The sequence below is a fragment of the Ambystoma mexicanum genome, chromosome 10 (assembly GCF_040938575.1).
Source record: "Ambystoma mexicanum isolate Mex_15411 chromosome 10, UKY_AmexF1_1, whole genome shotgun sequence".
NCBI classification, from domain to species: domain Eukaryota; kingdom Metazoa; phylum Chordata; class Amphibia; order Caudata; family Ambystomatidae; genus Ambystoma; species Ambystoma mexicanum.
Window position 1 is genome coordinate 1217394598 of NC_090932.1, and position 27359 is coordinate 1217421956.

Sequence of the window (27359 nt, forward strand, 5' to 3'; positions counted from 1 at the left end):
GGTGGAAGAGTACCTTGTATGCGGAGGGCCAGGGGGTCTGGCAGACGGCAGTCACGGCACCGAACTGGGACAAAACAGGTGCTGGCCTTGCCTCCCGTGGGCCTTGGAGAGAGTGGGCTGGCTTCGCCTGCCAGTGACCAATGGGAGGGGATATGGGCCCGTAGAGCAATCAGCTCACGGCCATCTTAGAACGCTGGTTTGCTGACAGAGTCTACAGTCACTCGTAACTGACTGAGATCTGATTTTCACGATTTCCCTGGTGGGTAAAAGGTTGAGTCTTGCTCTAAGAAATGTCCATCTCAGAGATTTATTTGGAAATCTCTTTATGTATACCGCTACCTCTTTTCTTTTATGCACTATTGCGGGAAGGTGGGTCAATAGTCTGTTAGATGATACCTGGTCTAGGGTCTTAATCCAGTCCAAGTCTTCCATCTTGGTTTTTATCCTCGAAAGGTTGACCATCAGGTCCTCTTCTGTACATACTATTGTTTTTAGCAGAGTTTTGTTCTTTCCGCACCAGGCAGATAACTGCACACAACTCCCCTTAGCAGCTTCCTCTTTGATCAGAGTGTAAATGTTCGGATTGTCCAAGAGCAGGAGTTTTCTGAATAGATGTTTTCGACTGTTGTCTATCGCAGCTGATAAAGAAAGCAAACCAAGTTCACATTGGATGGCTGCGTTTGATGTCGACTTGGCAATTTGCAAGACTGAGCGCCAGAAGAAGCCCTCCAATTTTGGCCAAATCGTCTCTGGGATTGTCAGGCAAGCATCCATGCCATATACCATTGATGTCATGACTTTGGTCTTATAAAATTGGATGGCCGGCAGCAGGGAGAACCTTCCATACTTTGTGTCGTTCGTTATTGTCTGAGCAGTAAGGTTGCAAATTTTAGACCAGATAACTCGCTGCATGTGGGCCTCGGTTCTGGAGCAGTCAAAGGTGACACCCAAGTATTTAAAATATTCAACTGGAACCACATTGGTTTTACTTTTTTCAACTGAGCTTTTTCAGTGGTTAAGATTTTAGTTTTGCTCTTATTAATCTCTATGTTGTTGAGAGATAAATAGGACGACATATGGTCGAGCTTTCGTTGAAGCCCAATCTGGGTTTGGTTGACCAAAATCATGTTGTCAGCATACAGTAGATACGGAACCTCCGATTAACCTATTTTTGGACAAAAGGCCCAAACTTTTGCTGCTCAGTCTTTATAATACCCAAGAAAGGCAATAAAGAGTGCAGGGGCCAAAGTGCAGTCCTGTTTGACCCCTCTGAAAGTGGGTATGTCCGCTGAAAGCAATCCATTGTGACTTAGTCATACTCGCATACGTGTTCCAGTGTGAAGAGCTCTGATGGGAGCCAGGATGGTTTGGGGACAGTTCCAGGATGTAAGTTTCACCCAAAGCTTGTTCCTGTACACGCGGTCAAATGCTTGGGTTAAATCCACAAAAGCTAGATACACTTGAGGTGCACCAGCTCTAACTTTTTAAGATGTTGAGGACCATAATATTTGCTGATGTATTGGCATTTTTCAAAAAGCCCATTTGAAAAGGGTCCACACAAGCAGATGCCTCAGCCCAGTGTTGGAATTTTTCGAGCAATAATGATGCGAAGACCTTGCCAATGGTATCTAATAGCGCTATCGGGCGGTAGTTAGACGGGTCTTCTCTCGGGCAGTTCTTGAAGATGGGAACCACCACCGCTGAGGTCCAAGATGAAGGATTTGATTTGTACTCATTACAACGTGCGAGGATCAGGCTGACCAAAAGCATCCATTCATCCGGGTGCTGCCTTAGGTCAAAGTTGGTAATGTCGTCAGGGCACGGAGCTCTGGAAGCTTTTAGATTCTTGATCTTTCTGAGAATGTCTTCCTTGTCTGTAAGGTCTTCCCAGGGAACTAGCAAAGTCTCTTTTCTCCATATCACAGTGTCTTCTATTGAAGCAAAAAGGTTCTTGAAGTGTCCACCCATTTCTCTTCGCTTACAGAGTTTGTTTGGATAACATTTGCTTGAGGGCCTGAGGGTCTGATTAATGACCAAAATTCCTTTGTTTTTTTAAGGCCAATATCTGGAGCATTCTCTCGGCATCTTGTTGGTATAGGTCAATCCTGTAGAATCTAAACCATGATCTATATTTCTTGTATTCAGTAAATGCTTCTGGTGAGTTTTGTTTGAGAGTTGATCTTTTGAGCTGTTTTAGCTTGCAATGTCGTTCAAGGAGGGCTGTGCTGTATATGTGAGAGGCCTTTTGCTGAGTTGGTTTTAGTTGGCAAGTGATATTTCAAGAGAAGAGTTTGATAATCCACTGTAGGTTTATTCCCATTACCATCATTAACTTCACGATGGCCGTTGTATCTTTTCACAAGTTCATCTATATTAGATGATGTTAGCTTAAGCCAAGTTTTCTGCTGGTTAGGTTCAATGGTTGCATTCCATGTAGGCTTTTGGATGCAGCTGGTGGTCCAACTTGTGGCCAAAAGGATATGGTCAGTTTCGTCAGTCCTCTGGAATTCAAATGAGTCGAGTTGTAACAGTAGGGTAGCAGAGATGAATATGTAGTCTAAGGTTGTGGTAGATGAGGCTCTTTCCCAAGTTGGGATCAGTTGGTTGGGTAAGCCGATGAACGAGGTGTTGTGTAGAGTTCTAGAATTCATGAGCGCCTATCATTCTGATCCTCTTTCGTCCGTGGTGGACCTTGATAATTTCGAGGTTGATAGGTTGTTAGGATTAGGGCAATTGGCATTCAGGTTACTGCAGATAAGGATATTAGACAGTTTGTGATCCGCCAGAAATTCGTCGATCACTTCGCCCATGGTTGCACAGAACACTTGGGTTGTTGTTCTCTGAGGATTCCAATAGAGAGTGATTATCCCCAATTTTATTGTCCTCGGCATCAATTTCAGATTATCGCAAACATCCCAGGTTAGGAGGGCGGCTAGATGGGCGTAGGATTCAGATTTTTTTTAATGAGGTTTACTCCCGAACCATTGCAGACTGGCAAGAGTAGGGCCTCTGGTGGCGGGAGATACAATTACCGTGAAGCCATCAACGAGCGGGATCTCCTCCAACCAAGTTTCTTGGAGGCAAAGTATATCAAAAGCATCTAAATCAATTCCTCCAGATTTGGAAAAATGCTGGTGCCATCTCATAGTCCATTATCCCAACATTATCCTTGAGGCCTCGGGGTGGTCATTCGAGTTGTCAGAATTTATGGAATGTAGTTGATGAAGCTGTGATAGCTTCTATCACTTGCTCGTAGAGTCAAAAGATTTCAGCAGCCATGCCCATATTCCTTTCCTGGGACCTATGACCCATTGATTTTCTGACAATTTGGATTTGATGGATTTCTGGTCCGATGCCCAGTTTGATCTTCTTCCGAACTCCGGACTCTGGTTCCATCGTGCTGGTTGGGGAATGATTTAAAAACGGTACGAGTAGTGTCCAGTACCCCCAGGCCTCCCAGTGAGAGGAAACAGAACCAAACCAAATTGGCTAGAGAGTCAACCTTAAGAGACCACTCTGAGCCTGTGGGACCCTCTACAGAGAACCCAACTGGAAGCCCTTGTGTTAGTAAGCTGACCTCTAACCAAGGCAAATCGAGGCTAGAATAGTAGGGAAATGGGAGCCCCAACCAAGCTCCATCATTGCCCATTCACTTGTAAAGTCTTTGACCCGTGCTACTTCTGAGAAAGAGGTGGATAGACAGATTGGGCCCCTCGCTAGGCCTGTGAGAACTGTTAATTCTCAAAGCTGGTGGAAAGCCAGGAAAAATAGGTCTAAGGCTAAACACATTAAGACTGTTGGATCCTCTACTGAAGACTCCAGTATAAATCCTAGTGTTACGAGGGATATTTCTAAGCCAGGTAAACTGTGAGGAAGTGGAAGCGTGTACTTTGCTTGATCACAGCCCCTCCAACCAAGATACCAGAGACCCAACCTGCTCTTGTCAGAGAGGTGGTGAGGAATCATGGAGGCCCCTCTATATCTAAGGGATCCCTTTCTAAGGACCCCTTGAAAAAGCCTATTATAGGATCAGAGATGTTTACAACTTCTGAGGGACTGTTGGATCAGATCCCCTATACCTTAAATAAGAAGGATGTACTAAAACAGGTTTGCATGTCATATAGCTTGCAAATGAAAACATCTGATAAAAAAGTGTCAAATCAAGGGTTACGAAAGGGTGCTGGTGTCCTCAGCAGGACTTTCAACTGACTTGCAACAGGAGATCCATCCTGGTGGGGATTAGATCCTCCTGTCTCTTAGTCTGGGGGATGAGTGTTAAGAAGAATTTTCATAAAGGTGCTAATGCCTCTCTACCTTGAGACCCCCAGCTCTTTTGCTGACCGTTTTAATTCTGTTGTTTTTCTGTGTTTATTTTCTTTGATTATGGAGTTTTAGATAACTCTATAGGCATCATCTTTTTATTGTTGTGACACACAGCACCTTTAGTGCAGTGGCACAGGGGTGTCATTTGGACTTCCCAAGGTTTAAATACCTTCTCTGGGATGAACTACTGTTCCCCAGAGAATGTAAAGTTAAATTGACTTTACTAGTCTTTTTCAATTCATAGACCCAGCACACACTATCTTCCTGTAGAGTGCTTGAGTGCATATGTCTAAACACTCTTGTAGCTGTCAAAAGCTACCCTTTCCTATTGAAATGGCCGGTGCCAGTGGTTTTATAACAAACTACCATGAATGTTTCCCGACCGCGAACATTGGTAGCTAAAAATCGGGGCCGCCATTTTTTTCAATATGGTGCCCAAGACTCCTCTGTAAAAACAGACTCATCTTTTTTTGCCGTTTCTTTGTGGAAAGGTCCTGTTATTCTAAAACAAAATTAACTATGGTCTAGCCCCTTATGGGCGATCACTTATTAGTCTCCAAATCTACCTCGGGGTTGTGGATCACTATGCCCCCGCTGCTCTTGTATCTCAGGGCGATTGTGCACTGTGTTATTCCTAAGTTACTATGCTGTGGACACACAGACATAAGACACAAAGAAATCACATGAATCGATTCAAAAATAAAGCACTTTTATTCATCCACAGCAATGCATGATGCAAACACTACTATAATGCAAAACTCGAATTTGCACCTTTTATGCTCTGCGTGCAAATCTACAATGCAATGTAATAACTGTAAGCCTTACAGGCTTCTAATGCAAGCCATCTGATTAGCTGGATCTATAATGCTAATGCAAGCATCAGCATTTAGCATTCCCCTCCAATCCTCACCATACACCACACATCAAACTTTCTCTCTAATAAAATCCCTGTCTGATTTCCCCTTCTCCAAACCCAAAGCTCTGTGTGAATGTCTGTCCTAATTCGACATTGGCACGTGTCCTATTCAGATCAATTATGCCTCATATCAGCAATACTCCCCTCTTGCCATTTCTCTCCTCTCCAGTTCCCTCTGCCAAGCTCTTGAACTCAGCTCTCATCCGAATGCTACCCCAAGCTACCGAACTCCCAAAGCCATCGGATTCTGCTGCACCAAAACACTTCTCCCTCAATGGAAACTTCCTTTCATTCGCCTCTCGATCTCATTCCAACCAAATGTCTCTATCTCAGAGTCATCTCCATCTACATCTAAAATCTTAGAGACCAGCATACACTCCTACTGCTCAGTTTTAGTGTCAAATGACATACATACATCTCTATGGTTACATGTCTCTCTAAGCTAAAATGCACTCTCTTTCTCTGTCAGCATTTCTAAATCCGAGCAGTGCCTAAAAGTCTGTGATGCATGTCTTGTACTTTGTGTTCTGTCATCATGACATTTCAGCCGATCTTGTACATGATATCTGTGTAACGTGTTACCATCCTCCCATCTCCCATATTCCTCTATTCACTCCATTGAAATCCCTCTCTTCTGTCTCTCTGTGCAAAGCTCCTCGCTGCATTCCCCCACCTTTTCTGTCTGTGGACACAACCCAGGGCCTGATAAGCCAGCTCTTCTTCTTTCTACTCGGACAAGAGACACGTTATCTGTGTCTGAACAACCAAACTATTTACGCATTCCTCGTACACTGTAACTTAAAACATTATTCCGCAGATCTAAGAGGCGCTTCTGTTCTGTCTCATTCAGGATGGCTTAGGAGCCAGCTACATGCTTTCTAACGTTTACTCTCTCTCTCTTGCAATGGCAAGCGCTATTCCCAAAGATCAATGCATACTCTAAGTGCACACTCATGCATGTCTCTAAATGCATACATAATACATAACAGTCAGTCTACCTCTACATGTGCCTACATGTATCTACCAAGGCACTTCAAATATAACAGGCCTCATTCTCTAGCAAATGCAAATGGCTACAAATATGGATAATCTAATATCACTACTAATCAGAATGAATGATGGATAACTAAATCCCTAAATGGGTTATGATTCTCTAATGATAACAACCCAGGATCTCCATACAATATCTGGTTTTACAGGCCTTCTGGTGTTTATCTCTGCGTGCCAAACCAGGTTTGGTTCCTTTTTTCATGAGCCTTTTGTGGGCTTCAGGACTTAAGTCCTCCTATGGTGCCTGAGTGTCTCTGGGGGTGGACGGGAAGTGAGGAAGGTGCCCAAAACTCCCTGAGCTTGGTCTCTTAGGAGATCCAAATGTACTCTGGCATGATTGGCTGGCTGACTGTCCAGCAAGGACAGCCAACCTGCTGGGTGAGTGACAGCTAGGCTAGAATGAATGGGAGAACACTGATTAAAAGGCTAGTCTCCAGGACTGGAAGGCAGAGACGACCGCAGGAACAAAAGAACCGAAGACGAGCTGGAAGAGGACCGCTGCTGCAACCACTGGACCGTTGGTTTGCCTGGTGAAGCCCTGCTGTAACTCTAAATTGCCAGATCTCTATTCAACAGAGAAGCTCCTTCAAGGACGATGTCTTCCTTTGAGTTGGTGGGACCAATCAACTCAGCAAATGCCTAGATACCATTCTCAGAGCTGGTTAAGGTTTATCCTCGGAAAGGGAAACCAGTTTGTGTTTGGAAGCCACACCTACTTGAGCTGAAGTGACACCATTTTGTTTGCTCCAACGATGATCCCGAACAGTGCAGGAGTCCCGCAACGTCCTTCCTCTTGTCCCCATGACTGAGGCTCAGGAACAGAGAGATCTGAAGGAACTACCAGGAACCAACGTCTTCAGCGACATCTTTTTTGCTTCACTTTAAGGTACTGTGCCATCCGGTTGAGAGATCCTAACTCTTGCGGTGAAAGTTCATGAAACTTTCCCAACTTGCAAGCCTAATCTGCTTGTGACCCAACATATCATTCACTTTCGTCTAAACTACTTCTAAAAACTTTTACACAGACTTCTCCATCTGTACCAGAACTGTGATGTCCTATCCAAGAACAATAGACTATTGACTTTGGCCTGGCCTATTGAAAAGAACTGACCATCTTGGTACATTGAACCTTTGCATTATCTAAAATAAGTGTTTTCTAACCCATTGTACAAAGCTCTGCCTTTTTATTCCTATTTAAAATAAGTTAAGTGCCATGTGGCTCCTTTTTCAGGGGAGCTCCAACTGTCCCGACAACTAAGAGTTTTGCACTGGAGTATATTGGTGTTTAATATTGAGTTGATTTCTGCTAGTGAATGTTTACTAAATTACTGTGTAAATAAATGTATACCAATGTAAATAAATGTTATTTTTACCAGGAAACCTTGAGTGTAAGTGTCTACTTGAACCACTGTGATTGTGATACCAAAAGTGTGTGGTACAGACTTATACCAAAGGTTGATTTTTGCTTACACCTGTAGTCCTAATTGTGTGTGCTGTTCCCAGAGGGTACTCCATGCAATTCTGTCTAACACTAGGGAAGGAGATAGAATAGCAGTTAGAGAAGATAAGAGAGATGGAAAACACCATAGAGGGTGCTAGGAGGAGGTAGGAGTGCAGGCAGGCTGGTGCAGGATGTGCATGGGAAGGGTCATACAATAGGGAACAAGCAGAGGGGGAGACAGGTAGCTATCCAGTGACTGGTACCCCCAACAGGATAGGGGTGTCCGAGAGAAGTGGGGGAGAGACTAAGGACACAGATAAAAGCAGACAGTTACACAGTTACACGGTTCAGGGTGGTGACCAAGACGAAGAAGAGCGGCTAGGGCATAGATCAAATCAAACAGTTACACAGTAACACAATAAGGGGGGGTGGACCTAACGAGTGGGCGAAAGCAAAAAGGGCACAGATCAATAGCAAATAGTAACCACAAAGGGGGACTTTGAAAAAAGGCAGGAAAGACAATGAACACAAAGTATGGCTAACCGCAGGTAGGGGAGAGCCTAAGATTGCACTCAGAACATTGTACCTTAAGTGAGACGGTAGGTGGAAGGACATGCAAAGCCTGGGAGGTTTGATAGAGAGCGCTAATAGCTGCTCTCTCTACTCTGACCTTTTTTACCTTACGGATGCAGATGGTCGACAACTGTGCAGCGTGATCGCCCGGTGCCCAATAGTTCATGGTTTTCCCCCCTCCCCCTGCTAAGGGTATGAATTAGAGTGCGCGCCTCGCCCCTGCTTTTTTGAACATTTAACTTGTGGAGATCCGGACTCCAGAGGCTGCAGCACCAGGATTATTTTGCCCTACACTGGAGAGCCATAATCATGGTTTTCCCCCCTCCCCTTGCTAAGGGTATGATGTGTGTGTTGGAGGGGAGTCTTTCACTGGTCACCTGAATTGTTTAAATTGGTTCACTACATTGACCATAATTCCTAGAGACTGCAACTTCATTTATATAGGTTTCACCTGAACTGAATGGCAACTCAGCCTCCCTGATGAGTATTGCAGATACGAAAGTGCTTGAGAATTGGGATTTAACCCTGTGAATATTTTGGACACTTTGGGATTTAACCCTGTGATTGTTTTTGGACACTTGTTCAGGTAATATATTGGGCAGGAATTTGAATGCGTGCCTCGCCCCTGCTTTTTTGAACATTTATTTATATATATATATATATATATATATATATATATATATATATATATATATATATATATATATATATATATATATATATATATATACACACACTTTTTGGGCGGCTTATAACTTTGCTCAAATGGACGAATCCTCACCAAACTTTGCAAAAAAAGTATATGGCCCACTCTGAATTTTTTTGCAAAGTTTGATGAGGATTCGTCCAGGGGGGGAAAAGTTATAGGGGGGGTCCCAAAACTTTTTTTCCCCCATAGACTAAATGGAAAAATCCAACTTAATTTGCTGCAGTAGTGGCGGCCTGGTCCCGAAAGCGTGCTTTTGCAAATTTGGTGTAAATCCGTCCAGTAGTTTTTTTAAGAATGACCAAAATGTAAGGCAAAAAAATTAGTGATATCTGTGTTCGCTTCGCGGACGGACTTCCCTGTTCGCTCCGCGGACAGCACCCCGATTGGCCCATGGCCTTGCGTCATGTCCGCGGACATGTGACATGTTCGCTGATTGGACGGCGAGGGGCGTGGAGCGCGTCAGATTTTCTGTGGTGCCCGCCATCTTGTATTCGCCGTCGACCGCGTACAGCGCGGTGAAACGTGCATAAAAAATTGTATTTGTTGCCCTGTGTTGGTGTGTAAGAGTGTTTGGGGAGGGTGGGGGAGTATGAGATAGGTTCAATGTTTTGTTGTTTTATGTGCTAGACGTTTTTGTTGCGTTCGATTTGTCTGCGGAGAACACGGCTGTTCTAACATTTTGTAAATAAACTAAATGGTGGGGTGTTTAGAGGACGGCGTATGTGTCATTTTTGTTCGTAAGGAAGGTAAAAATGAGCTATGAACACTCGCGGTGTACTTAATTGTTCGTAAATACACAAACTGGGGGTGTCCTCAGGACGCTGTCCGTATTGTAATCTGTCTAGTTGAATGTGTTCTAAGAACACTTGCGGTGTCCCGAAATGGTTACAATTACACAAAATGGGGGTGTTCTGAGAACGTTGTTTGTATTGTTCGTTGTCAGGGTGAAATTGTTTTAAGACCACTCCTTTTGTCCGCTAATAGTACAATGGGCGTCAACCGACTTTTTGTCCACTAAAGAAACGATAAATCCGGCTGGTGTGCGCCGACATTATGTGATAATCCTATGACTGGCGCTATTGACCTGGCTGACTTGCTTTTGCGACACTAAATCATATCTCCCGCCCCTAAGCCTGATATTATCAAAGCATTCATATTCCCCGCCTCTCTCTGTGACGTTACAGGATGCGTCATCAAACGCGCCCAGTCCTCTTCAGTCCTAAATCACTTTACACAGAACCCGGAAGACAACACATATTATGTCACAACACAGCCGCCACAATTCGGAATATGAAACAGTGATTTAAAAGCAAACAGCAAGATTGTAAATTTTGTAAAGTACATTTATTTGACATCAAATGTTTAGAGAATATTCAGCAATTTGCATTTGTCTTTGTTGTCGATCCGCAAAAGTTCATGTTGCGGCACGCGATGTTCCTTTGCGGTACAGATGGTGTTAGATCAGCTTACAACTCAGTGCGCCACAATTCGGAATATGAAACTGTGGTTTAAAAGTAAACAGCAGGATTGTACATTTGGTAAAGTACATTTATTTCACATGAAATGTTTAGTGAATATTTAGCGATTTGCTATTGTCTCTGCTGTCGATCAGCAAAAGTTTATTTGGAGCCACGCGTTGTTCCTTTGCGGTAGATAAGTTGTTGGTTTATGAAAAAAGCAGTAAATGGTCGCTCTGATAATCGGAAGGTTGCTCCAGCAATGAGCCATTAGACCACCCTATTGGTTGGTATGTTGTTTGTAGCCGCTAGTACTGCGTAAGGGCATATTGGTCCTTGGCGATTGTCCCATAAAATGGTGAGGGTCATAAAGTTGCATATTTGGACCTGCACCTGGCAGTTGAAGACCCCATCCGCTGGAGTCTGTAAATCGTGACATAGGCAAAATGGGGCCACATACCTGTTTTAAAAAACATAAATTAGTCTCACCAGCGATCTTCATTAAAAATCATCATTTTATTTATTAGGGCGTGAAACTATTTGCTATTGAAGATAGTGCAACGGAGTATGTTAGTAATAAAATAATAATATTTTCCCATTCATATAGCGCTAAGAGCCGTGAGGTATATAAGCGGTGCTTATTATTAACCACAGTGTGTGGTGCTCATTTATCGACCACGGAAGGATGAAAGGCTGAGTTTGGCCTTGCTGGGATTCGAACTTGCGTTAGCAAGCTGTGCACGGATGTCAAAGCGAGCGTTGTACTCGCTGTGCCACTTGACAGGCTACAGTGAAGTGGCACAGCGAGTAGAGCGCTTGACCGTCTATAGACCGGTTAAATTATTTAAATGAACCCACCCTGTATCATCTGCCTTTTTCAGAGCCCTCTAAACGACAGGGGATCAATTCGGCGGTGATAGTGCGCAGTAGAAAACATTACGCCACTTTCAACGAACAAGTTCAACTTGAGCGGTCTTTAATGCTACGCTATTGTAATTATATTTGGTATAAAATAATCTAAAGGGTTACTTACAGTACAATTGCAATTTCCATTGTCTACGAGTGGTGCAGTCCCAAAGTACGACTCCGCGTGTACCAACGATCTTTTGCATAGTGATATAATATATAAAAGTGGTTTTGTTTCAGAAATGTCATACTTATCTTCTCTTACGTTTTAGCAACACTACTTCAAGAGAAGTCTTTCATCACAATCTTTGTCTGGCAAGGTCAAAACACAATACAACCTTATAGTCCGCTTCGTGAGCCTCTCCGGGGCCCGAGAAAAAAATGGAAGCAGCTGACCTTCACTGTGAACAAGCATAAATTCTTACTTTGCAACATTCTGTGTAAAGCCATCTGTAGAAGTTGGTTTTTGCACGCCATGTTTGTATATTGTTTGCGTGATATTAAAAAAAGTTTGTTTAAAGGACGTTATGGTTCTAAGTACAGCCGAAAGACCCCTGAAAATAGCAAGTTATGGTAAAATGAAAAATAACTTGCGCCACCACCGTGCACTGCTAAGACTAACACCCAGGACATCAAAGATGACATCGCAAATGGTATTGATGAAATCACTGATGACATCACATGTGTATGTACTTTTCATGGATTTTGTGTTCTAGGGATTTTTATTATAATGTTCCGAAAAAAGTGTCAAGGATATTGCAATAAATATCATACCGTTATTAGTGCTTTGAATGATGCATTGACATAAATAGCATTGTATTATGGGATTCTATCTAGTATACTGAGCTACTAATGGAGAAAGATAGCATTGTGTGCAGAGTACAAGATGAAAGTATAATATTTGTAATGTTAATATGTTGAATAATGAAATGATAATTGTCCTGAAATGTTCGAAAATTCACAAAATGGGGGTGTTCTGAGGACGTGATTCGTATTGTGTGATTGCTTAGCTGTATGCAATGAGGGAATGGCACAGAGAGTAAAGTGGACGCCGTCCGCGGACACCGCGGCTGTTCGTGGACAGGGCGTGCTACATCCGGGTTTTTCCAGGAAATCCAACATGGAAAGAAGACTGTACGGATCAGCCAATGAGATGTCGAGGTTGTGGATTTGTGTTGAAAGAGACTGTGTGTGGTGAAGATGGCAGAAGTGGAGAAAGTCAGGGTGTTGGTGCTCGGAGATATGCTTGTGCATGGTTTACAGCAGTAGGCTGAATGCAGGCACGTTGCAAAGAACTTTGATGTCAAAGGAGTGGAGGTGGTGTGGAGCACTGTGCCTGATTGCAATGTACAGGGAATTGTACAAGTTTGTGAGGATATAGCCACGATGAACAGTCCGCATGTGGTAGTTTTGCACTATGGTGCTTTCCATTTGGGCAACGTCAGTGCCCCTACTTTGTTGGCTGATTTGAAACGCTTGGTTCAAGCAGTAATGAAGATCCTTCCAAATGCGAAAGTCATTTTTTCTGGATTACTTCCTAGGGCAATATGGGACAATAGTTCAGTGTTTTGTCCTCAGCAAAACATTGCTAGGTGTGTCATCAACCGAGGCATGTGTGCCTTCATGCTTAGAGCTGGTATGTTCTTCTGTAACAATGAAAATATTGATGCCAGTAATGCTGTAATTTTAAAGAAGATGGTATTTCTTTATCTTTTACGGGAAATGCCTTTCTATTTTGGAATGTAAGGGTTGCTTTGGAGAAGGTTATGTGAAGATTTTAGGAGTAAAGTAAGAAAAAAAAACAAGAAAAAAAATACAAAATAACAGGTGTCTGTCAAGCATCTGTAAATGTCCTGGGTAAATTGGTAAATGTCTTAGCAATGCACGGTGGTGGCGCGAGTTATGGTTGCTTAGCTTACCATAACTGGCAAATTTCAGTTTTTTTTTGGTTTTACTGGGAACCATAACGTCCCTTTAACAAAGTTTTTTTTACTGAATTTCATAGGTTTTTAGTAGCACAACTTAACCATAACGTGCCCTTTAACAAAGTTTTTTGACTGAATTTCATAGGTTTTTAGTAGCGCAACTTAACCATAACATCCCTTTAACAAAGTTTTTTTTACTGAATTGCATAGGTTTTTAATAGCGCAACTGGACCACAACCTTCCTTTATTAATTTTTATTTGATTGAATATACATATCAATATTGTGAATTTGATAGATGTTTACTAGAATTCACTGACTTTATATACATGTAACATAGAACATACTGAAACCCCAGCTAGTGATTTTGATGTCCGCAGACTCTGTGTATGTCCGCGGACGGATGCGGACAACATCAACACTACCCAAAAGCTCAGGGGAAATTGTTCTATCAAGTCATATAAACACTACACAAGTTCAAAAAGCAGCATATAAACACAGTATATGTAATAATAAATAAGGAGTGGAACCTATATATGTAAAACATCAACCATCCATTTAAATACCATGGGCCTCATTACGACACTGGCGCTAAGGGGTTAACGGCGCCTTAAAAGGATGCAGCGCCGTTAACCCCTTAGCACCTAATTACGAAGTCCCTTTGCGGCTCCCGACCTTAACTGCTGGTCTGGACCAGCCGTTAAAGTAGGGACCCGCAAAGGGACCTTGAAGATAATTACGGTACCGCAATTTGCGGTACCGTAATTACCGCCTTCCCCATTCCTATTGAGCCCTATGGGGCAAACATGGGAATGGGGAAGGGCCAATGGTGCATGGGGAATTACCACCCCACTAACCTTAGAATGGGGTGGTAATTCCCCATTGCACCACGGCGGACTTGTTACAATACCGGCAGAAACCATGGTGCTAATAGCGCCATTGGTTATTGCCGGTGTTGTAATGAGGGCCCATATGTACTAAAATGGAATATAGCACAACAAAAAAGATATTCCTCCAACATAATTACCTCACAGAAACTGTACAGCTAAGAGCAACAGCAGACCTACACAACAATCACAACACAATTTACCAGAAAGTAGTACATTAACTTCATTTTTCTTATATATTTCTAAACTTTCTGTATTAGGTACACTAAAAGTAATATACATATATTTTTTTTACACAGAAATGGCGAGTACTTTGGAATGGCTTGAGGAACATTTTCCACATGAGGAAATGAATGAAGATAGTTAAACTAATGGTAGACACTTCTCTATGTAACCAAAGTAATAATCATAACTTTATGTGTACTTAACATTTTTATTTTTTTAATAGACCATACAAACATTGAGAATAATACACCTAAAGACACATTAGAACATACTCTGCAACGCATGGAAGAAAAAATGGACATGCTAATGGGAAATTTCAAACTTTTGAAACATTTTGTGGAGGACGACATAAAAGAAAAAAAATAAATATCATTGTCCCACATGTACCTGTTCCCGCTCTCCATGTCCCAGTCAACTATCCCCAAACCTTCCCCACCAAGAAAAATGTTACAATGAGACTTCCATCCCTTCATCTCTTCCCATCCATCCTCCTCAAACCCCCAATTCCCCTCTGTTTGTGTCAGTTTCTGCTTCCCCCTCTCTTGCATAAATGTTATATCTGTATATAATAAAAAAATATTAGATGTGTTTTAATTAATTCTGTTGTGTCTTATTTTTTTTTAAAAGGCAGTTAAGATGTCCACGGACAGCGCGGTTGTCCGGAATGTCCGTAATTAACCAAAATGGGGGTGTCCTGAGGACACTATATCTGTCCGTACTGTCTGCATGCAAGATGAAACTGTTCTAAGAACATGCGCGGTGTCCGGGTTGTCCGTAATGAAACAAAATGGAGGTGTCCTAAGTACACTATACCCGTCCGTACTGTCCGCAAGCAAGATGGAACTGTTCTCAGAACACACTCATTGTCTGGAATGCCCGTAATTAACCAAAATGGGGGTGTCCTGAGGACACTATAGCTATCCGTACTGTCCGCATGCAAGATGAAACTCTTCTAAGAACATTTGCGGTATTCGGGTTGTCTGTAATTAAACAAAGTGGAGATGTCCTAAGGACACTATACCCATTCGTACTGTCCGCAAGCAAGATAGAACTGTTTTCAGAACACACTCATTGTCCTGAATGTCCGTATTTAACCAAAATGGATGTGTCCTAAGGACACTCTGCTTGTCCGTAATGTCCACAGGCAAATTGAAACTGTTCTAAGAACATGCGCGGTGTCCGGGTTGTCCGTAATTAAACAAAATGGTGGTGCCCTAGGACACTATACTCGTCCGTACTGTCCGCAAGCAAGATGGAACTGTTCTCAGAACACACTCTTTGTCCTGAATGTCCATAATTAACCAAAATGGAGGTGTCCTAAGAACGCTACTCCTGTCGGTACTGTCCGAATATGAGTTGAAACTGTTCTAAGAACATGCGAAGTCTCCGGGTTGTCCGTAATTAACCAAAATGGAGGTGTCCTAAGGACACTATACCCGGCCGTACTGTCCGCAAGCAAGGTGGAACTGTTCTCAGAACACATTCGGTGTCCTGAATGTTCGCAATTAACCAAAATGGAGGTGCCCTAAGGACACTATTTCTGTCTGTGATGTCTGCAGGCAAGTTGAAACTGTTCTAAGAACATGTGGGGTGTCCGGGTTGTCCGTAATTAACCAAAATGGAGATGTTCTAAGAACACTATGCCTGTCCATACTGCCTGTAGAACATCTACGCACATGTGCACCACACCCATAAGTCCTACGAACATTGCGCCTGTCTGTAACTGCCTATCTCACTTGTGTTGCACTTTTAATTAGTCGCAGTACCCAAACACTGTCCGCAGAACACCCGCGTGCATGCGCCCAGCCGTTCCAGTACATTTGGTGTCCTGCGGACACCCGTTCCCTTCGCGGACCTGTTCACAACATCATCATGTGACCGCACCAACGCTGAGCGTGTGTCCTGAATTGCGGACACTGTCCAGGTCCCTGAACATTTTAAACATACTTTTTCAGGCAATCCAAAATATTTTATAGTAAAAATTTACCATAGTACATGTCCCAGACACTGACCCTGACTTTCTACATACTTTTAGGGACTTTTTGAGACTTTTTTGGATGTTCAATCTGTCTGCGGAGAGCGCGGCTGTCCGCAAAGCGCACACCCGCACCCCTATAAAAGGCCACACCCCAGAGCTCATCCTCATTGTGCTTCTGGCTATCTGACAGAGCATTGTCTACTTTGCTGGTAATCTTCCAGATTTTGCTGCTCTTGCTGCTTTCCATCAGACCTGATGGCATCAATGCTTGCTGCTCCAGCTGGTGCTAATCTGTCTCAGCACCACCCCCACCCCCTCCACCACCACCACCTCCCCAAGGGCCTGAAAGGGGAACAGGCATGAGGATGTATAAGCAGAGGATGAAGAGGATGACGAAGATGAGGTAGTGGAAGTCCCTACTACCAGCACTCGCCTTGAGTCTTGGGTGTGGCGGTTATTTACCATTCAAAGTGACATACCAAAAGCATGTGCGAACAAGGTCACCTGCAACTACTGCAAAATGGTGCTGAGTAGTGGGAGGCCTGGTTCATAAAGTTTTGGTACGACATCTATGAAGTGACACCTAAGGTCGTTCCACGGTGGGATCGTTCGCAAGGTTGTGCCTTGTGATGAACGTAGTAGGTTGAGTTCCTCTACCACATCCTCTGTTTCCGTTCCTGGCACTACAAGAAACACTCCTGTGGGACAGTGCATCCCTCCAGCTGCCTCACAGGCCATCCATGATGCTGATGACCCTTACCTTTCGAGGGTCACAGTTTTGTGTATGTACTGTGAGCAGTACTCTGCAGGGGGGAGAGACTTTGAAGTGCTTTCGAGACTGCAGTCAAGGAGCACAAGAAGACCTGCCCACTACCTAAGTAAGGCCCACCCTACATCTTCCTCTCTCCACCTGCCCTTTCTTATCCCCGTGGTTGCTGTCACCCTTACACTCCTTTCCCCTCCTCTCCTAGTGTGTCATGTGCAAAAATATATATATATATATATATAAAACAACAAAGATCCCCCCAAAAAGTCTCTTTTCAGAGCCACCTTTCACAGTCTAAAAATAGAAGTGACAAATAAATGGAGCCGGGCCCTGTGCATTTTTTAGAATTCTGCGGACAGTCCACGGACATCTAAAATTTTGGGGTGCTGCTCTATCAAAACCATTGCACTTTTCTGTGGGAGGAAGTGGTGGCTCTGAAAAGAGCCTTTTGGTGGTGTTTTTAGTGTTTGAAAAACTTAAATAGTCAACACCTACTGTACAATGTATGGTTGTAATTCCACAAAAGGTTACAATGCATTTTGAAAATTTCTCAGAAAAATCTGATTACCAGCATAAGTAAGATGAATTCCATCTCTGCGAAAAATGTATGTGCTACGAAACATAATATTTTCATTGTGGAAAGAGGACATGCCAACATCTCTTAGATAGGCACAAACAGCCTTATTAACATTACGCCTCACTTTCTCCATTTGTGGACCAAATGAAGAAGAACGCAGCCATATTATTCTCTTTTTCAATACGAGAAAAAATTACTTGGGAATTTGGAAACATGTCCATGACCTTCCCAAGTCCTTCTTTCATCGCAAATTGCAAGGAAATTCCTGACACATGTTCTAAACTGTTCCCTCCACAATGAATTATAATTATGTCTGGATGAAGCTCTGTCTCCAAACTAGCACAGAGAGGTACCAAGTCCAACCACTTCATTCAACGCACTCCATGCCAGTGCACTTCCACATGAGGGAATCTAAGATCTGCAGCTACTCCACAGCGGTCTGCATGCACCTCCAACCAATGTATCCATGAGTCTCCCAAAATCCAGATAATCTGTTTTCTGAAACACACAGCCATAGCTAACTGTTCTTCTCTCAGGAAAAATACTTTCTGACAAACCCTCTCCTTACACAACACACCCAGTAAACATTACTGACCAATCCCTTGCTCTGCTCATTCCATTTGCATGCCTCTCCAGTCTTTAAATCTCTCCATGGTTTTGCTCCCCCTTACCTCTCCTCCCTCCTCTCTTTCTCCACTCCCTTCACTCTGCTGACCACTTCCTTCTCACTGTTCCTCCTTCCTCTTATGCCACATCCTGTTTCCACTCCTTGCATCTCCTAGCCCCCCTGCATTGGAACTCCTTACCTCTCTCACTCCACTCTATTTCTACCTTTTCCTCGTACCACACTTCCCTCAAATCTCTCCTTCTCCATTCCCTGTCATGAAAACCCTCCCCCTTCTTGCCCCACTCCCCTTTGCCTTATCTCCTTGATCATCTCCCTCCCTTCCCCATCCCCCTCCGTTCTCACCCTTCACCCCATCCAATTCCCTCCTCCTCCTCTTCCCCACCCCTCTCTCTCTCTCTCAGTTCTACTACACTACTCTCCTTCTCCCCATCAGTTTAATTGCTATACTTACTGTTTTGTTGTGCGGTTGATTCATGTAATTTGTGCACCAAAAAAACGAAGATTTGTGCACCATTCTGCCCACAAATCACCATTTATTAAACAGGGATTAACAGGCAGAATGACACACACATCCCTGTTTTATGGAACACAAATAATAAAACCCAGCCCCTAGAATGTTAGTATTATAAAACAAAGAACTGTTTTAATTTTATACCATTAGATTTACTATTAGTGCTTCTTCTCACCACTAGCTCACTTTCTACTGTCATCTGAACCGCAGTAATGTAACACACAAATAGAAGAGTAGCCTTCCCAACTAATTGTTGCTGCCCAATGCACAATTACACACCACCACATACATCTTTACCATCATACTCAGACACTCATTCATACAGCACACATACATTGCACAAGAGCCCAACATATACCTTCTTTTTTTTGTTTCAACAGACCCCCAGAATGCCTACCAGAAAGCAAGTCCATAGAAAGCAATGCAGAAATAGAGCAAATGAAAATAAAAGTGTCCAAAATAAGCATCCATCTCTAGCAGAGTTTGTACAAAAAGTTCAAACAAAACAGCTTATGCAGTCATTTAGCAAAACAAAACAAGCTTCCAGTCCAGAAACTTTGCCAACTCTATCAAAATGTAAAAGAAAACAGAAAATGATTAACAAGAATGCAGCTACCTCTACTGCCAAAACTGCTCCTATAAATCTTGATATAGTGGCAAGTATCCATACCTAAAAAAGTATTTTAGCAAAAATATTCCGCCACAGAGTCCTTCAGAATCTTATAAAAACAGGAGACAAATCATGCACAACCCTTAAAACCTACCATAGAAAATGTATCTTAGAAGCTTTGATAGACAGTGCAATCCTTCTCAAAAGAAAGTTATTTATTTTAGTGTTAAACAGAATGAAACCACTAACCAAACTAACTACTAAATTACAAAAAATACTTCTCAATAAACGGAATGTAAACAAAATTAACTTCTTAAATATCTGTGGAGGTGAATGGAGTCACACCATGAGCACAGAACCGTATTTTAATGAAGAAGCATAAAACAAAATCAAACAAACACAATTGTCATACATAGCAGTGGACGAGGTTATGACAAACTTAATAATACCACAATGCAACAAGAAATACTTCTTACAAAAATATCCCCAGAAAACTCAGTATCAACTCTCCATTCGACTGAACCAGAAAGTCCAGTATACAAATGGCCATGCACGTCAATGTGTAACATTGCAAAAAATCTTTTAAATCTTTACGTCAGTTCCTCAATCAATATGTGAAAGGCAAAGACAAAATCAAAATGAAACTGCTGCAAAATATGGATACCTGTCCAGTACACAAATACACAGGACTACAAGGACATTCATTGGCATGCATTTCAGGACCTATTTGCAAAAGCACCTTCCATCATATCAAAATGATATCAACACAACATTCAACTATAAGAAATCTAGTCTATAAACGGTACTATGCTAAATGTCCTGCTTTAGCACTAGCCAATTTAAATAACAATCTTCTACATGGTACAGCCAAAGACCTACTGGAAGAAATAGAGCATATCCAGAAAAAAAATATTTTGGAAGTGAAAGATACTTACAAAATACAGTAGCTTTACAACACACTTGCAACAAATGTACAGATGGCAATCTTCTACTATACATATACAAAAAAGAAATACAAAAATTTAAAAGTACATCCGCTGAAGTACCAAACCATGTGTGTGTGTTGCCATAGAACTTTTTATAAAAGTAACACAAAAACTATAGACGTAACATACAAAATAGAAAACAATGAAGATTCCAAATGGTTTTAATTAGATCTCTACCTTATAGCAGAAAACAAATACGAAATAACTGACCGCTTAATACTTTTAAGTTACTGCACTACAAAACCTGACAACAATCAAACTCCTTCACGTGCTATCACAAATAATTTGGAATTATTCCCACTACCAAAACCCCTGCAGCAACTCAATTTATATGAGAGCCTCATAATTCAAACAGTGCACCCATTTCAAGCAATAATACGCCTTCAACCTAAAACAGCAAAATTACCTCCCTCTGAATTGGTGAAAGACATTTGTGGCAAAGTAGTTTATTTACCATTAGATCTAAAAGAAAATGTGCACACTCTGGGAGTGCAACATCCAATAGAGCAATCTTTAATTTTCTTAGTAAATGGTGTACCTACAAAAGACAAAAAAATGGCAACAACTCATAGATTTACATAAAGTTAGACAAGCCTTGCAATATCTAAAAATAAATAATGAATATTACAAACCTACAAAGAAATAAATATTGAAGAAAACTTAAGGGACACAACTGAAATATTTCAAGAGTAACCAGAACCTGGTCAATTTGAACTTCTAGATCCTGCTACAGTATTCAATATTTTAGACCATTATATAATTCATCCATTACACTCTAATCACACCATAGATGATGCACTAGGAAAGTACCAAATGCGACAAACCAAAGGATCACCAATCAGAATATGGGAAAAAAGAATAGAAGCACATGCTTTTCCTCTACTATTTCCTACTGGCAAAGGAGGAAGGTACGATGATAGACCTATTCAGATAACATCATCAGAATACCGCTTGTTACGAATGTATTCTGAAGATCCCAGATTTAGACAAAATGTAGAATACATATTCCACCTACTCTTTGAAAGTGAACTAGCAACTCTATGTTATGGAGTTGCACACACATTAAAATCAGGAACCCACTTTCAAAATATGTCAGCTACGCAATTACTACAAAGTACAAGAAAAAGATGAGGTTTTACAATCAAGCATTACAAATCTTTTAGTAAACATGCGTGGTACTAAAGAGTACTGGTTCCGATGTCACGGAGATGTACATTGTCCCACCCACTTGGTTTGTTACATTAAGTTGTGCAGAATATGCATGGGAGATTTGCATGATTTCCTACGCATAGCAAACAAAAACAAAACAAACATAGATATACTAACACCTGGAGAACTTTGCTCTCTAGATACTGTTAATGTTTCAAGATATTTCCATCATCGCTTCATTGCTATGCTACACTTTATTTGTAATAAAACTGTTCCTCCCCTCGGAGAAGTGCAACACTTCTTTTGGAGAAAAGAATAACAAGCCAGAGGAGCACCACATATCCACATGCTTTTATGGATTAAAGATGCTCCTAAATTTGGTCAAGACAGTGATGCCAATGTTTTACAGTTTATCGAAAAATATGTCACTTGTGAAATTCCATCAGAAGCAACAAATAGTGATCTTCATGCACAAATTGTACAATTTCAAAGACACAAATGTGGCAAATATTGTCATCGCAAATACAAAAACAAAGGGAAATACTACACCAAATGCTACTTTGGTTTCCCTAGAACGGTTACAGAAACAGGTGAAGTGAACAACTTCATGTCTTCAGTTAGACATTGGGCCTCATTACGAGGTTGGAGGTAATGGAAAAACGATGCCGGTAAAGGATTACCGGCATCACTTACCGCTCCGGTGTATTATGACCCGGCAACCCGCTATTAGGGGCACCCGAAATAACGGTGCCTCTAATAGTGGCATGGGCGCGTACACGCCCCTTCGGGGAGCAAATACCGGCATGCCGGTAGTAGGAGGACATCCCAACCCACACGGACATGCACATACCGGCATCCAGAAGCTGGTAATCATGGCCTGCACGATGCCGGCCATACAGGCATAGCGGACCACCCGCAAACAGCAATCAGCAATCAAGCCAAATGCCATAGGTGCACACAATCACCACCGGTGGACTCAATGGAGGCTGGGCCAGTATTAAATAAGCACACCCACACACCACACCCCTTCCAACACCAAAATGCTACCACTAGCTGTTGCAATCATGGCACTGGAGGACATGGCTATACTGCTACAACTACAGCAACAACTGCAGCAGCAACAACAGGCAGCACAGAGGAGACGCAGAAGGAGAAGGAGGATGAGACAGGCCCAGCAATTACCACCAGCGCAGCCAGCAGTGCCTCGTAGGCAGCCACCAATTCCTCACATCAGACCCAGGCCATTCAACCTTACCCCTGAGCAGATCCACACCCTGTACCGGTTAGACCGTGACACCATCACCACCATAGTGGACATGATACACAACGACATTGCCAGCCTCATAGAAATACGCACTGCCATCCCCCCGCTACTAAAGGTGGTGTCTGTGCTCCACTTCCTGGCCACAAGCACCTAGCAACACACAGTGGGCCAGCTGCATGGCATTTCACAACCACTATTTTCACGCATGTTGAACCAAGTGCTGGATGCCCTCCTGAAGCACGCAAGCACCCACATATCCCTACCACGGACTGCCCAGGAGATAGCCGACACCAAAGTAGGCTTCCATGCACTGGCAGGCATGCCCAATTGTTTTGGTGCCTTGGACTGCACCCATGTGGAATTGGTAGTCCCCCATGCCATAGATGTGGTGTACCGCAATCACAAGCAATACCACTCCATCAATGTGCAAATGGTATGTGAATCCAGCAAGATCATCACACATTGCTGCGCCCGATTTCCCGGATCAACACATGATGCCATGGTGCTGCGCAACTCCACGCTACACGTCACATGAAGCGACATGCTGGACCACGTGCCTGGCTGCTTGGTGAGTTGCCAACTGGCCCATGGCAGTGATTTGGGGTACTCATGTGTAGGGATGCATACTCCTCCTGGGTGGGAAAGGGGGGATGCATACTCCACCTGGGTGGGAAGGGGGATGCATACTCCACCTGGGTGGGAAAGGGGGGATGCATACTCCACCTGCGTGGCAATTGTCTGTGATTGGAGAATGCATGCAGAGCTAAACACTCCTGACCTGAACCTCCCAAACGGAACATGACACATCACTGGCACACATTTTACCAATTATGCATATCGATGACAACAAGTAAGAGGCACAACCAGGCCACCATGGTGATGGCAAGCAATGCATAACTGAACAGGATTTAAACTGTGCAAATGTGGCTAGTGTGACCATACATAGTGTAGAATCCACAACATGAATGAGAGGCTAAACATTGTCATACTTCCACAGTACATCCACCTCAGCATGCATTATTACACCCTGCATCATCTGTTGAACGCCATCCAGACTACCACACCTCATAACAGTATAGTATACATCTAGGTAACAATTTTGCATACGTACAGGGACATGTGCATGTCCACACCAAATTGCTGCTGCCATGACTGTGCTTCCTGAAGGTGGCAGCTCAGAGTGACACACACCTATTTGTATTTGCTTGCAGGTGATAGAGGATATCCCTTGAGGCAGTGGCTACTTACCCCTGTGTGGAAGCCGCAGAACATCCATGAAGAGGAGTACAATTGTGTGCACATCCCGTACCCGTATTTTGATTGAGCAGACCTTTGGCCTGTTGAAGGCGCGTTTCCACTGCCTAAGCAGGTCTGGTGAGGCACTCCTATATAGTCCTGAGACGGTGGCAAAGATCACCATAGCTTGTGTCATGCTGCACAACACCACTGCCACCTGACATTCACATGCATGCCCCGGGTGAGGATGATGAGGATGGAGACGGAGGTGAAGTAGCCCCCCTGCCAGTACGTGATGCACGGGATGGCCATCTGTACGCCAAGCACTGATTCATGAATACATCTGAACCACAGGGACTATGATAGACATGTGTCAGTGACACACTGGCTCCATGTGGACATGCACTCTGGGATTGTTGGGAGTTGGCCACTGAACACCATCACACATTAAATGGATATACACAAAATGAGCAATGTCCAGCCATTGAATTTTTTTGCACACAACGGGTGTATTTTTTCAAACAGGGAAAAATGTGCCCACTCCCCCCCAACCACCAGTGAACTCCCTAACCCACCCTACAAACCCCAAAACCCCCCAATGAACTTCCTAACCCACCCTACAAACCCCAAAAACCCCCAGTGAACACCCTAACCCACCCTACAAACCCCCAAAACCCCCAGTGAACTCCCTAACCCACCCTACAAACCCTAAAATTCCCCAAATGTATTCCATGAAATGGTTCCCTTCACCCACAACCATGTGTCCCACTCCCATTGTTTGGGCACTCACATTTCTGGACTTTTTGTTGTCCGGGGGTGGCATCTCCGAGTGCCGTGCACACCTCCGGGCAGCCGCACAGGGCTTGCGGGGACTGAGGATGCAGGTGTTGTGGCAGTGGATGTGTCCGAGGCAGGTTTCACGCCTGCTCCAAGGCGTGGCCGCTGCATATGGAGCAGGAAGGAAGTTAGGACTTGGGTTACTGCCCCCAGACAGTCCCTCATGAGCACCGCCGACGCATTCACGGCAGCTGTGTTCGCTGCGATGGCCGCTGTGGTCCCCGCAATGGCAGTTGCAATGCCCCTCCTTGTCGCCTCCCCATCGGCAATATACTGCCGCAGGAGTTCCAGCATTGCCTCCTGTCGTGCCTCCACCCTCGACAGGCGTGACTCCAGGGTGTTGGTGGGAGCTGGAGTGGTGGGATCTGGAGTGGTTGGAGCTGGAGTGGTTGGAGCTGGAGTGGTGGATTGTGCATGCACGGGGCCTACATCCTGGGTGCTGTCCTCCTCGAAGGGGCACAGGTCCGAATCCATCAGGTCAGAGTCATGGAGGCAGGGATCATCAATGCTGTAGAGCTCCATATGGGGTTGGGGGCAGGCTGAGGGCTAGGGGTGGGTGTAGAAGTCACTACTGTAACTCCCTCAGGGTTCACATTGGCATCCAAAATGTCCTCGGTGGTGGATGGCGCACAAAGGGACACCCCTCCTACTGTTGTGGGTGTGTGCTGCTGGTCCTGATGTGTGTTGGGCACACTGGCAGCAGGTGTTGTTGGCTGGCTTTCCACCCGGTCAGGCACAGTGCCTGTGGATCTGGCCTGTTTGTCTGGCTGGGGTGTGGTGGTGGCCCTTGTCTTATGGCGTGATGTGGATGCCCTTGCGGTCCTCTCCTGACTGGCATCTTCCTCATCGGTGCCTGGGGGTTAGAAGAGATGCAGGTCATCAGTGATGGTGTCACATGTTGTGCTGTTCAATATTCATACATTCATGCATCCATGTCTTACAGGTGTGTGGCACTTGGTGTTCTGAGGGGGCATATTGGCAATCACTGCATGGCAGGTGGCATGTCATTGATATGGGGTTTGTGTGACGGGTTACATGGGCACGGTCCTGGTGTGTTGCCCATGTGTTGGTTATGGGATTGGCACTTAGCATGCATTTCTGTGTGGCAGAGTTTGGGCCGCAATCTGGACTTGGATATGTTGATGTGGGTGTAGGGACATGCATTGCCTTGCCTAGTCTCACTTCCACGTCACTTGTGCTACGTCATGGTTTCCCCTACAGGGATGTGCAGGGTCACTCACCTCCTGAGGATGATGCTGCACCCATCTCCATCTCTCCAAATCCCTCAATCGACTCAGGATTGATGAATGTGCTGGCAGTCTCCTCCCAGGGCATCAGCTTTGCAGGTGAGTGGGGACCCCCACCTGTCGCCATGGCCACCCTCCTGTTGCTTGACAGGATGTTTCTCACCCTCAAGCGGAGGTCATCCCACCTCTTGTGGCAGTCACGCACAGTATGTGGGGTGGTCCCCACGGCCGACACCTTCCGGGCAACCTCCTGCCAGATTTCCTTTTTCCTCATCTGGGCATCACGCTTCATGTCATTGGCTTTCATTATGTCTGCATGTGCAGCCAGAGTGTCCGCCAGCATATTTAGCTCTGCGTCAGAGAAATGCTGTTTCTGCTGCCGGGGGGTTGTCTTCCGGGTGGCCTTGGACATCCTCAGGGTTTTTCAATTAGTTATGGTTAAGTTGCACTAATAAAAACCTATGAAATTCATTGAAAAAACTTTGTTAAAGGGACGTTATGGTTAAGTTGCGCTACTAAAATCCTATGAAATTCAGTGAAGAAACTTTGTTAAAGGGACGTTATGGTTCCAAGTAAAACCGAAAAAAAACCTGAAATTCGCCAGTTATGGTAAACTAAGCAACCATAACTCGCGCCACCACGGTGCACTCCTAAGACTAACACCCAGGACATCAAAGTTGACATCACAAATGTCATTGATGACATCACTGATGACATCACATGTCTGACTCGCTGTTTTTTCGTTTACTGATATATCTAGGCCAGTAACAGTCAGTAACTAAAAATTCAAAAAGTACTATATTTGTAGACTTATACTTCAAATATGTTCTTACAGTAATTCACTTAGGGTCCACCCAGAGCATATGAAACACATACAAAGGGGAAAACACAGACTTGGAAGAAAGCAACGCTTTCTATGTATGAAGATGATTAGTAAGGTTATCAACACTGTAATATAGTTCTGTTGTTTTTTTATTACTGTACTTTCCCTGGATAGGCTCATATTTGTACACATTGCACGTACACTACTTCCCTTAGGGCCTAGTCACAATATGTGATAGTTATACATAGGGAAGTAGTAGCTTTGAAGCAGAGCAATCATTTCTGTGCATGAAGATAATCAGTTAGGCTACTTCACTTTCCCTGTATATGCTCATATT